Source organism: Ambystoma mexicanum, chromosome 11 (genome assembly GCF_040938575.1).
Source record: "Ambystoma mexicanum isolate Mex_15411 chromosome 11, UKY_AmexF1_1, whole genome shotgun sequence".
In the NCBI taxonomy this organism is placed as follows: Eukaryota; Metazoa; Chordata; class Amphibia; order Caudata; family Ambystomatidae; genus Ambystoma; species Ambystoma mexicanum.
Genome location: NC_090934.1, coordinates 76,536,129 through 76,547,039, shown reverse-complemented (window position 1 = coordinate 76,547,039; position 10,911 = coordinate 76,536,129). Strand labels below are relative to the sequence as shown.

The following is a 10,911-nucleotide window of genomic DNA, read 5'->3' as shown; positions in this document are numbered from 1 at the left end:
AGAGCCCTTAGCCCATACATTGAGGGAAGATGGCGGCTGGTTTGGCATTGGTGGGGGTGGTGAGGAGCATCGGGTGTCGCCCTATGCCGACAATTTGCTTCTGTACATTAGTTGCTGCTCCACATCCCTCCCTCGATACTACAAGATAATGGGCCCATTGCGGAGTAGTCTACATTTGAAGAAATTGGAAGTCATGCCTCTGCACTAAGACATCCCTTGGGACCCTGGGGGTGTTGCCCCGTTTCGGCTCCAAAGCAGACATATTACGCATCTCGGTGTTCACCTCAGTGCTGACCTTGCCGATCTTATAGCTCTGAATTACCCCCAGTACTCAGCAAGATTAAACTTGATATAGTCCAATGAAGCTCACAACCACTTTCACTTACTGGTAGAATAAAAGTGATTACAATGTCCTCCAGACCCAGACTAATTGCCTTGGCATCCAATCCATGATCCCCACATCTCCTTCCACATCCATGTTCAACGGATACGATATGCATTTAATGAAATTTGTATGGCACATGAAAAAGGCGCCCATTAATAGGGCAGTTTTGCAGGTGGCCATATCTGATGGTGGCCTTGCGCTTCCCTCATGGAGGGCCAAACTCTGGCTCAATGCGGGGGATTCATCGAGCTGGGGAGCCTGGGAGTTTCACGCTCTGCAGCCTTTCAACCCACAAGAGGCCCTCGCCATTCTGCCATCCAAATTCCCTAGAGCACTTGCATTGCATCCAATAATAGGGCCAACTCTCACTCAATGGCATAAAACGCACTCGCTCAGGGGCGTCGATGTACGAACGACACCGGCCTGGATCACTCTCGCAGCTCTTATATCCTATGCAGTAGATCATACACTACTTGATTGACAGCTTACAGACTGGCAGCAGGTTAGCGTGATGGATCTATTTGACGAGTCGGTTGACACTCGTGCAAGGTTTTATTGCTTGCAATTGAGGGGAAACACTGTTAATTGGAAGATTTATCCTGACACTGAAAGCTGTCCGGCATGTGGAGAAGCCAAGGAGGATTTAAAGCATTTTATTATGTTCTGCCCGGCATGCAGTGACATTAGAAGGTCCACAATTCTACCTGTTTTTAGACAGTTTAATTTTTATTTCCATCGTCTTGCCCTGCTTGTCCTTTTTTGCTTGTCCTTTTATCTGCTGATTCAGCATTTGTTGCATGGGCTCTGTTGTCTTTCTTAATAAGAGCCATGTGTAAGAGAAAGGGTGTTCCGGCAGTGTCATGAAAGTCTACACTATCTTCGAGCCATATAATGTGTTGATTTTATACTGTGTTTTTTCAGAATTGTGTTGCTTTGATTGTGTTGTGGTTTATTTATGTATTGTTTTAGTATTTTGTCTGTTTCTTGGATGTGCCCATCCGAATAAACATATTGACTGACTAATAATTCATCATTAAGTGTAGTTTATTTAATGATTTGATTGGCTTTTGAAATTATCTTTTGTAAACAACGTCTGACTGAGAGAATGGAGTTCATAGGCCTGTAGAATGGATGTTTTAGGCGGTAGGCAGGATTGTGGTGTGGCACAGCAAAGTGGGGTGGGTGGGAATGGAGTAACAAGGAAGTATGGAGGAGGACTAGTGAGTCGTTGGGTCGGATGCCAAATATAGAAGTCGTCGAAAGCCGTCAGGCTTTCTTCGCCCAGTAGCACTCTGGAGTTTGGGGTCTTGTGGACTACCGCTCTCTGTTTCTTGAAATGTGCCAGTGTGTGAAAGTTTGACAGCAGGGCTGCATATCCTGATGTGGTCCTGTGCCGTGTATGAGTGTTCTTGTTATGTAGCAGATCTTAAACCTGAAGCAGGGGTGTAAAGAGAAAGTCCCTGAAGTGACTTTGAGGTGGACGGAGAATGTTCCGGAGGTTTGAGGTTGCAAGTTGTCTTGGTCGCTTTATTGGGATGGTCTAGAAGCAGTTGGGGAAAGGTGACGTATAAAGATTTGGCATAACCAAGGCGGGGAAACAGATGGCTCCGGTTAGTGGTGTTCAAGAGCCATCTGTTTAACACCCTGACACAGACGTTTCTTAGTTTCATTGAGGCAGGGAAAGCTCTCTTAGCATTAGGGATAGGTAGAATTTCCTCCAACCCCTTTATTATTTTGGAATACATAAAAATGTATAATCGACACTTAACATGCTACTGTGTCTGAGTCTTACGCTTGATACCGTACAGGTCCTATATACGGAGCACACTGCATAAACACATGTTTCAAGAACCCTGTATCATCCCCCGTAGGCCCATACATATTTAGTAAAGTGAGACACTGCTGAAACAGTGTTCCCCAAACAAACAGATGACTGCCGCCATGGCCAATCACTGTATCCAGAGCAGTAAACGGAATACGCGTATGAATAGGAATGGAGACTCCCCTTTTCCTCTGGCGTGATGCATGCAACGCTTGACCATGAGCCACCCATCCTTTTTGTAGTTTTGCAGATCCTACCTTGCCCAAGTGGGTTTCTTGCAAAAATAGTATATCCCCCCGAGCATCCCTTAAGAAGTTTCGTAGTCTACGTCGCTTAATTGGGTCTCAGAGCCCTTGTATATTGAGCGTAATAAACCTAAGCGTATCCATATCAGGGTGTGAAGGGTGTATCTGTCATTGATCAACATCTGTACAACTCCCACATGAATTGGCCCACCCACCCAATGATGTACATTAGTTCCAGCAGTACGACCCTCGGGCACGTCGACAACTCATCATACTCCTAGAGCCTTCCCTGTGCCCTACATTATGAGTAAGCCTCCCACTAAATGCATAACAAAGTCCCAGACATATATAACAAGTAACACAAAAGCCCTCAAATGTTGAGGTCATAAAGGAGGAGCCCAATAAGAACTTGATTCAGCCAATGTGCAGCCTATGTATGAGGCCACTTTGGCCCCCACACTGCTGCTCAACATTAAAGAGTTCAACTGTAAGCATATTTGCCAATTCTGTTGGGGGGGGGGAAGAGGGCGGATGATTTGCCACCAACAGTCGGAGGCTTGAAGAGGCCCCCCTTCAAAGAGAGAGATGCGACAATACATATATGTTGGGCTTGAACATAGAAACTACCCTGTGCAGATTGCACATATTGTGGGACACAAAGTGTCTTGCCTGATGATCACTGTGTCTGGACCCCAAACACGTTCAAATAGCTCACCAGTATGATGTATAATCTCAAACCAAATAAGTGTCTAGAGTACAGAGACCATCTATCTCAACAACTTCTGTATCCTTCAGTGGGATCATATAGCGAGATCTTTTCTTTAGTCAGATCTGCTGTCCATAGTACCTGGAGGGCCTTTGGACTTTCGGCCTACTTTCGACCATCGCTGCTGTGGGCCAAATGGGAATCCGGTCCGCTGCCACTAGGTCGTATTGCCAAAGGAATTGCCAGGCGCCCTCTGGGGATTCAAACATGTGTACATCACAGGCCAAACTGTTCTTGCGGCATAGGGATGCATTCTTCCCCCCGACTAGCCATGATTCTGCTACCAGCAGGAGCACCTCTCGCAGGTCCTGCTCGGCTCATGTCACTCTCTAGGCTGAACATATCATGAATCCTGTGGGGGGGGGTCACAGCGCGTCCTCCGTCATCGCTCGAACCTCACCAGACTGCATATACTGTCGCTGCACCCCTGTCTCTCCCTGCTCACCTCTCTCGTGGCATGGACGAGGTCTCCCAGGGTTGCACATCGGAGCAGTGCTATCTCCGCCGGCAATGGCCTAGTTCTCAAGCGTATTTGCCAGACTCATTTTTCAGAGGCATAGAGCGGTATTACCAAAATTCTTTCAGCACTTGGGGTCTTCTGATGTAGTGCACCACAAAGTCGCACCTCATTACCGGGCCATTACATTAAAAAAGCAGAGTTTTTACATCTCGGTCTCGGGAGCTCTGTTAGGCCGCAGCCATCTTGCTCGGGCTCTCGAGCGCACCTAGTAAGTTAGGCTTTTAATAACTTATTTTGACAAGAATACACACCATTTTTGTCCGTCTCTCAAAATGTCATTCCTTCTCGTAAAAGGACACACTTAGATTAAAACCAATGATTTGTTTCTTCTGTGAGCAGAAAGGCAATGCTTGATTGTATGCGTTGGCCAGTGATTTCTTCATTGCGCTCCAGAACCTGCATGTTTGTTACAGTACATACAAATTACTAATAATGAAGGAAAAAGTAGGAAGTAGACACAGGTGTAGACTCTGCAACCTGGTCCTCTGGTAATATTATACGGTTTGACATAACCACATGCCACCACACATGACCACATCCCACCACTCTCGCAAAGCCTACCTGCTCCCCTTCACATCGTGTGATGGCGACATTCCTGCAGGACACATGCAATGACAATCTAGGTCTCCATAAACCAAGTGGTCCCCACCTGGGGGTATGTCCGTCTTGCATCTGCTTTACTTTTAACTGTAAAAAAGACAGCACCCACCCCTCTTGCGAGATATCTGTGTTCTTTCTCTAGCCACATTCTTGCAGGAAATTGCTACGGCGGCTCTATTTATTTATTTATTTTAATTCTTATTACGCGCCACATGCCCGTGGGCCTGAGGGCGCACAAAAGACAAAGACAAGACACACAACATGACCAGTAGAAAGGGAATGAGGCCGTGGAGGGTTATTCCAGATTGAAAAGGTGAGTCTTTATGGCTCGCTTAAACACAGAATAGTTTTGGATCTGTTGTATCCCAGCTGGTAGGGCATTCCAGAGGAGGGGGCCCTCGACGTCAAGCTTGGTGCCCCCAAATTTAGCTGTCTTAAATATGGGGTGATCAAGAAGAGTAGCAGTGGACAAACAAAGGTTTCTTCCATTGGACTTGATTCTCTCTAGGAAAAGTATTAATCACAGCGTGACTGCCTCCTGGCCAGAGAGAAAGAGAGATGCACAGAGCGAGAAAGAGGGCACCGAGAGAGAGCATGCCCGTTTGGCTAGAGATCATCACATAAGCCACTTAATGTGATGTGAAAAGAAGCAGAGCCTTTCACACTCAATTGACATCCCACCCCCCCAAAAGAACACAATCAGTAATTTGGCCACTTGCAACCTTGTGGAAGGAGCTAAGAGAAAAGGGAGAGGAGAAACACTGATGGGGTGAAAGGCCTGTGATCTAGGTTTCATTTTGGATCCCCAACCCTCTAAATTAGCCTAATGGCAACATAGTGCTGCACCAACACCACATACCCCACCTACCACCTTCGTCCATCCCAAGACCTGAAAGATGACAAAACAAAGGGATGAATTGAAATGAGCAAAGAGGGTAATGTCATTTCTGTGTTCTAACTTGAGTTCTTTGAAGCCAAAAGAAAGCAAAAATAAATGTAAATATAATTTCTGTCTCTGTACTCTTCCATAAAGCTAGAGTCAAATGAACTTGAGTCTTTAGTGGCTCATTTACTGCAAGACATAAAGGTGGTAAAACGTGCCCACTACCATCCAAGGGGACACCATCCAGATCAACTGTGCTCCGTTACCCCTGTTTGCTGCCCCTGCTACCGGGGTACTGAGTTTGAAGTCGTTTGTTAACAGAAAAAGACCAAGGCAGAACAGACAACATTCTTGCTACAGCCTTCTGCTAAGGACAACCAAGCCTGAACTGTTCTCACACCAAACCATGCGCTCAATAGAGTACGCCTTTGTCAACGTTTGATGGGACAACCAATTTTGCAACACATACTCTAGCCTTCTACTCCAAAGACCTCAAGAGTTTCAACTACAGCATTAAAAGGCTGCTTATTCCATCTATGGACCTGGCGGAGACAGCATCCTCCACCGGTCACACGACAAAGCAGTGATACACATGTATTAGTGTGGCTGCCTGAAGAGGGTCATATTCAGCAGTCCGAAAAGGGGAGAGGATGCCTGGAACCATCAATATGATCATCTGGGCCCGCCATGTTTAACAGACCACTAACTATTAATGAGACACATGGGTCACAATTGCCCAACTCACAGCGATTCCTGATGAAGGCTGCTACATTTGAAGAAGTCGAAACATCGTTTTAGACTCTTTTAAAGAGACTTTAGGGTTGGGATGTGGCCTGCTCTGGTGATCAAATGTGTGGTTTAGTGTGCACTGGCTGGTGAGTATATTGTTTTCTAAGGAAATATCTTTATTATACATGTCTTGGGAATAATCCACTGCTACATTTTTAAGTATCTATTTCAATAGGTCTTACGTGAATACAGTGTTAGGTCATTTTTAATACTGGATTTTCCTTTTAATCAATAATCATAGTAATTTCAGCACGGCGTGACAAGAGCATTTAAGTAACTTTCTCTAATACTTATCAATAGTGTTGTATCATTTGTGAATACAGCTGATTGGGTGCGTGATTGGTTTGCACATGTTCTGGTGCGGTAATTGTCCAAGAAGCGTGGGCAGTGAATGGCAAGGTGTGAGCTGTGCCAAGATCTTCTGTGCCAATATATTCTCCTCATGGCAAGAAGGTTCTAGATCAGAGTTGTGAGTGTAGATCCTGCCGGAGGGATATTCTGATAAAACTGGGATAATTTCAGGGATCATCTCCACGCGTCTGTGGGAGCTGAGGGTGCGGTGGCTTGCTGCTCCCTGAGTCTCTGTCTCCTGTAAAAAGCAAAGAACAGTTCCAGCATGTTGAGGAGGAGGGCCACTACAGACAGAGTGGTCATGATGAGGGTGAAGATGGACTTCTTCGTGGAACTGGAAAAGAGGCAGTCAACAGGTTGAGGGCAAGGACTTTCGGTGCAATGTAGATATTGAACTGTAGAAAAACCAAACAAGTACCACTGAACGAGCAAAAGGCCACCCTCGAAGGTTGACTTCAAGAGCACGCTAATGGCATGGGCGAAGTTCAAGGTGCCATGGGCTTTCTCTTCTCCACTCATCCTGCCAGGGATCCACAGATAGGCAGGCCTTTGCCCGTCTTGATTGCTTGGTGTCTGGGTAGCTTGGCATACACTCTGGCTCATGATCTTCTCTTCCTTTGGCAGGCAGACTACATACCCAAGGTACACCATGGTTGGGGAGCTCACGAGCAAGAGTTGCAGGGCCCAGTACTGGATGAGAGTCAACGGGAAGTTGTGTTCATAGCAGACTGCAGTGCAGCCTGGCTGCCCAGTGTTGCAGATAAAGCGATACTGGTCATCGCCCGGGACGGTCTCTGCAGCAAGAACCAAAATAAGAAAACGCAAAAGGAACAGGACCTTCAACCATATCCTGCTGATCACCGTTGAATGCTGTGAAGCCCGGTCCAGCACGAGCTGCACGATTGATTCACCTGCCATGGCTCCTCTTGTATCTCTTCCTGAAATATAAAAGAAACACCATCACTTATAAACCAAAACAGCAATTTACTAGTTCCATGCAACCTCATTCTAATAATGACACACGGTCAGCAATTTCGCAAGGACAACCACATCATTGACGCCCAACACAAATGGCGCAAACTAAAACCTGGTAGAAGTCCCACTTGAAAAATTCACTTATTTTAATCATATATGTGGTTTGTGGGTTTTTTGAGAAATTGATCTTACACGTTATACCATTTGCTATTTTGAATTGTGTGTGCTGTGGTACGGCAGTGGTTGTATAGCTAAGAAACACAAAATGAATTGATACATAGCAACATCTTTTGCTGTCACCAGTCCTGAAAATGGAAAAAAATGTCCCTTGGATCCATCTACTTCTTGGGGGAGAAGGTGAAGTGGAGAGGGGCAGGGCCGAGGGAGGTGACCACCCCATCCAGGTCAAGCAACACAGTGCTTCTTCAGGCAACCCAAGCCTGGCAATTTGCATAAAAGCAAAGAGCATTTTGGGAACATAACAATACCCACAATTTTAAATTTGAAACATGCCTGTGATAGTGATTCAACAAGAAATCGTTTTTAGCTACTTCTGCCATCAGTGCCGGCCTTTTGGCTAGGATTAAGTGTATCCTTTGGCTACTTCTGCCATCAGTGCCGGCCTTTTGGCTAGGATTAAGTGTATCCTTTGGCTACTTCTGCCATCAGTCCTGGCCTTTTGGCTAGGATTAAGTGTATCCTTTGGCTACTTCTGCCATCAGTCTCGGCCTTTTGGCTAGGATTAAGTGTATCCTTTGGCTACTTCTGCCATCAGTCCTGGCCTTTTGGCTAGGATTAAGTGTATCCTTTGGCTACTTCTGCCATCAGTCCCGGCCTTTTGGCTAGGATTAAGTGTATCCTTTGGCTACTTCTGCCATCAGTCCCGGCCTTTTGGCTAGGATTAAGTGTATGCTTTGGCTACTTCTGCCATCAGTCCCGGCCTTTTGGCTAGGATTAAGTGTATGCTTTGGCTACTTCTGCCATCAGTCCCGGCCTTTTGGCTAGGATTAAGTGTATCCTTTGGCTACTTCTGCCATCAGTCCCGGCCTTTTGGCTAGGATTAAGTGTATCCTTTGGCTACTTCTGCCATCAGTCTCAGCCTTTTGGCTAGGATTAAGTGTATCCTTTGGCTACTTCTGCCATCAGTCCTGGCCTTTTGGCTAGGATTAAGTGTATCCTTTGGCTACTTCTGCCATCAGTCCCGGCCTTTTGGCTAGGATTAAGTGTATCCTTTGGCTACTTCTGCCATCAGTCCCGGCCTTTTGGCTAGGATTAAGTGTATGCTTTGGCTACTTCTGCCATCAGTCCCGGCCTTTTGGCTAGGATTAAGTGTATGCTTTGGCTACTTCTGCCATCAGTCCCGGCCTTTTGGCTAGGATTAAGTGTAGTATCTGTCCTTATCAGTTGATTTGAAGTGATATTATAGGGACTTGGGATGATTTCTGCTGCATCGTTGGATTTATGCTGATAAATATTGAATTATATGTTGCTAATACTTTACCCAGAATCCACTCTGGTACTCATCATTTAAGGTGGGGATCCATGCTTGGATGCTTGCAGCCATAATCCACTTTCTAAAGCCTGGGAGGAGAGAGTGTGACTGAGACCCAGCTGCAGTTGGAGAGGCGACTCAGAGAGGAGGCCAAGGCGGAGATGGCAGCAACAGCAGCAGCGATGGCTGAGCGTTGGCCCAGGCAGAACAGATGGAGGAGCTACAGGACTAGCTAGTGGAGCACTCTGCAGCGGAGGCCCAGAGCACAGGTTGGAAAAAGCCAGGAAGGGAGGCCCAGGTACCCAGGAGGTGGCTCGCCCACCAGAAGGAAAAGGCAACAGCGCAGTGCAGCCCTGTGGGCCCAGTACTGCTGGAGGGAAGGGAAACACACCCAGGGGCACCAGTGGAACCCAACTGGGTGGCAGCAGCACCAGGCAAGGGACCAAACCTGGTAGGAGCCCCCCATGGGCCCACAAGCCCAGCCCCCGAACCACTGAATGAGGCAGATGATCTGGATGCAGGTGAAGGAGTTGGATAGCAAGCGTGCCATGGTGATTGCTTGATTGATATTTTATTTATATCGCGCTCGTGCACAAGTGTTTCAGAGCGTGACAAGGCAAGTGAGGGGAACAGGGGAGAACAAAACAGCGATCTTACTAGGCCCAGTGACATTGATGACGCGCAAGTGCATGGGAGAGGGGGAGGAGAAAAGTGCATGGAAGGGGGGAGAAGTGGAAAGTGCGAAGCAGAGGAGAAACAGATAACTAAAAAAGGCAACAAACAGTGGTAATGCAGCCAGCAATTTGCAAGTGCTAGGTTTAAGGCAGCAGACAGGGTAGGTCTGATAAGTGCAGGAAGAAAAAGGGGGGGCTATATGGGTACAGATACAGACCCCAGTGCAAGGGGTGGCCCGGAGGCAGTGCGGGAGGGTTGCAGGATGAGCAGATACCTGAGCCCGAAGGACACAGGGTGGCCAGGTGCACGGTGCCAAGAGAGAACAGATCAGCAGGGGAGAGGGGGAGTGAAGGCAGAAGAAAAGAGGAAGGTCAGAAGAGGATGGTGGACAGAGACATGTTCTGGAACAAGGTGGTCTTGGAAGCAGCAATATCCTCGGCCTCCAGGAATACCTGTCCTGCAGTTTTCCTCCTGACGTTCTACATGCAGGCCCTATGCAAGAAGTACTCGGACGTCTTGCAGCTGAAGAAGGAAGCCCTGTCCAGCACATTCAAAATGGATATCCAGATGGAGATGAGGGAAAAGAGGATCATGGTGGAGACGACCAACCCCCACGTCTCAGATGCGGACATCAGCACCCTATTGAGAAGATACGGTGTGCCATCAAGGCAGGGCCAACGAAGATCAGAGAGAGCAACAGAGTGTGAAACACTTCATGGAAAGCGAGTGACCAAGGCAGGGACGGCCTGCAACACCTACCGTCCGTCTTCTACCTGGGAGCAGATGAAGGAATGATCAGGTACCCAAGACACCCCTTCACCTGCAGAAAGTGCAACGGCAAGGGGCACAGCGGGAAGGTGTGACCCTTGTAGTTCTGCAGGTCATGCAGAGGATCTGGGCATGAGACCCTTGAGTGCAGCGGCAAGAAGATGTGCAACTTCTGCGTAACAGAGGGCCACACCTACTACCACTGCCCATTCTCGGACAGGTCCTACACCAGAGTGATAGCTGAATGTGCCAAAGGTCCACTGCCCTCTGCAATACCCTCAGCCCCGAGGCACAGGAGAAGGTCGAATCCCTGCTGAGAGATAGCAGAGAGGAGGAGGCAGGCAAGATGAAGACGACTACGCCAAGCCAGGCGAACCCAGCGACCACCTCAAAGGTCCAGGAGCCACCAGGCTTGGGAGAGCCCACACTGGTACAAGAGCACCAAGGAACAGCCAAACCAGAGGCAACAGCAGCCACAATGCTGGAGGAACCCTCCACCCCTGGATGTGGAGACAGCCACAGCAGAAGGAAGGAAGGAAGCAAGCAAGGCCTAGCAAGTAGCAGAGGCCAAGTAGGAGACAAATAGCACCCCCACACTTTAGGCAGAGGAGTTAACGAATGACGAATGGGCCCAAAGAAG

General features: G+C 47.7%; 1 pseudogene; it reads left to right on the top strand.

Moving 5' to 3' along the window:
• Positions 1–8,687: 8,687 nt before the first annotated feature.
• Positions 8,688–8,849, top strand: LOC138505330 (U2 spliceosomal RNA; annotated as a pseudogene).
• Positions 8,850–10,911: the final 2,062 nt, after the last annotated feature.